This window comes from Macaca nemestrina, chromosome 10, assembly GCF_043159975.1.
Source record: "Macaca nemestrina isolate mMacNem1 chromosome 10, mMacNem.hap1, whole genome shotgun sequence".
NCBI classification, from domain to species: Eukaryota; Metazoa; Chordata; class Mammalia; order Primates; family Cercopithecidae; genus Macaca; species Macaca nemestrina.
Window position 1 is genome coordinate 13,898,166 of NC_092134.1, and position 2,536 is coordinate 13,900,701.

The following is a 2,536-nucleotide window of genomic DNA, read 5'->3' on the forward strand; positions in this document are numbered from 1 at the left end:
GCCCTCAACCTGTGGGATACGATACTATCTCCAGGTAGATGGTGTCAGAACTGAATTAGAGGACACCCAACCGGTGTCTGCGGCTTGGTATGTGGGGAAACTGCCGCCCCACATTTGGTCACAGAAGCCTTCTGTGTTGATGGTTGTTGTGGTGTGAGAGTAGATGAAAAACTAAGCTTGAGTTTGAGAAGAGTTTTCCCCTACACATCACCTAAAATTAACCGTCACAGTCACACTCTGAAGTGGGTGGGTTACGACGTCAAGCTGTACATTTAGGGGGAGAAAACAATTTAACCCCTAACATGCTAAAGTGGCCACTTCCAAGCTGCTCCAGGAAGAGTGTGGGGTGTCCTGTAACCCCGAACCCAGAGGAATACTATGATGGATAGATAAAAGCGAAGCATTTCATTGCTTTTATCTGCTCAACATCTGTCTCCCTTTTCCTGGGTACACACCCTGACTTTTCTTTGAGGACTCACCCCATGATGCCTTAGCCCATATGGTTCAGATAGAATTGGTCCCACCCCAGATACAAGATAGGGTATACTTGCTGGGCACTGTGGCTCACGCCTGTAATCCCAGCACTTTGGGAGGCCTAGCGGGCGGATTACTTGAGGTCAGGAGATCCAGACCAATCTGGCCAACTTGGTGAGACTCTGTCTTTACTAAAAATACAAAAACATTAGCCGGGGTGATGGTGCAGGCACCTGTAATCGCAGCTACTTGGGAGGCTGAGATGGAAAGATCACTTGAACCCTGGAGGTGGAGGTTGCAGCGAGCCATGATCCTGCCACTGCACTCCTGCCTGGGCGACAGAGCCGGACTCCATCTCAAAAAAACAAAAACAAAAACAAAAACAAAAACAAAAACAAAAAAATTGGGCACATGACCCAGGTCTAGCCAATCAGCATATTTCCTCCTCCAGCCACAGTGATTGGTTCCCTATGGGCACATGACCAAAGCTGAGCGAATGAGACTTAATTCTAGGAGCTGATAGGTTGGAAGCTTAGGAGGGCTGGGGACCATTTCTCCCATGAGAAAGAAGCCAGCGACCTGGAGGCAAACAGGTGAGAGATGTAGAGAGAGACCGAGCACACTGACATGGTTATAGCCCCGGAATTGAGCTGTGCCTGAAGGTAACTTTAATGGTGGACTTTTCAGTTACAATACAGTCCCTTTTTGGTTTAATGCCAGTTCGATGTGGGATTAAGTGATTTGTAACCCAAAGTGTTCTAATCAATGTAATCATGCCTCCTTCTCCCTCCTGTTTGTGTACCTCGGTCATTCCAGGGAGCCGCCAGTAGGAAAACTTCACCAAGGAAAAGAGAATTTCTTTCAGCCTTCCTGCATTGTCTCAGAAGAGCTTGTTTCAAAGTCCCAGTGGAGATGCCTGTAATTGGCCAATGAGAGCCAGCAGCCGGGTTGGGGATGCGTGCCAATAAATAACTCAAGCAGGCAAAACTCTCGGGGTTTTATAATTATGTGAAAAGACCTAAGATTTCTGTAAGCCAGGGGTCAGCAAATTAAAATTCTCCCAGGAGCTAAGGGCTTCTGAATGCCTGTTTCTGATAATCTTGTTTATGTCCTGGGGTAAATAAATCTGTCTTTTGTTCTGTGTTATTCAACTCTCAGCACTGTTTGTAATTAAAGGGGTGGAGGGTGGAGAAATGAGTGAGTTCTTTAATGGGCTCTGTTCTGGGTCACATGGAGTAAGAAAGAAAAGGCCCTCGTGAGTAGGGGTTGGGGTGGCCTGCTCTGCCCTGGGAAATGGTGATAAAACACTGGGCAGCTGTTGATTAAGTGCGAAAGGGGAGGAAATCCATCATCATTAGTGTAATCAATGAGCACAGGCCGGGTCCCCACTCGCTTGCGCTAGGGTTCCCCTGAGATATGGAAAGAAGCAGACAGAATGTCTAGTTTCAGACGTCCCCTCATGTCAAGAATCTCCAGGCAGAAGGGTCACTCATCCTCTCCTTTCCCTCACCTGCAGCTCTGGGGGTTGAGGAAAGGACAAAATAGAGCAAACAGAATCCTTCCAGATGGTCAGATAGTCCTGGTTTATAACAGGGTATGATAGAATTAGGTTAATGAACACAAATAATAGCAATAACAGATACCACAGCTAACACATGTTGAGACAGGCACTGTGTTAAGTGCAATATACACATGATTTCTTTGTTTTTCTTTTTTCTTTCTTCTTTTTTTTTTTTTTTTTTTTTTTGAGACAGGGTCTCGCTCTGTCTCCCAGGCTGGAGTACAGTGGCAAGATCTCGGCTCACTGCAACCTCCGCCTCCCAGGTTCAAGCTATTCTCCTGCCTCAGCCTTCTGAGTAGCTGGGACTACAGGCACATGCTACCATGCCCAGCTAATTTTTGTATTTTTAGTAGAGACAAGTTTTCACCATGTTGGCCAGGCTAGTCTCGAACTCATGGCCTCAAGTGATCCGCCCACCTTGGCCTCCCAAAGTGCTGGGATTATGGGTGTGAGCCACCACACCTGGCCTATACCTGATTTCTTTTAATACTCTCAAGAATT

The 2,536-nt window shown here is 46.7% G+C and overlaps 1 long non-coding RNA gene across 1 annotated transcript; it reads left to right on the top strand.

The window, feature by feature from the left end:
* Window positions 1–1,053: 1,053 nt before the first annotated feature.
* Window positions 1,054–1,620, top strand: LOC139356514 (uncharacterized). The gene is made up of 2 exons (XR_011608479.1): window positions 1,054–1,136; window positions 1,291–1,620. It is a non-coding gene; the product is annotated as an uncharacterized lncRNA (long non-coding RNA).
* The last annotated feature ends 916 nt before the right edge of the window (window positions 1,621–2,536 follow it).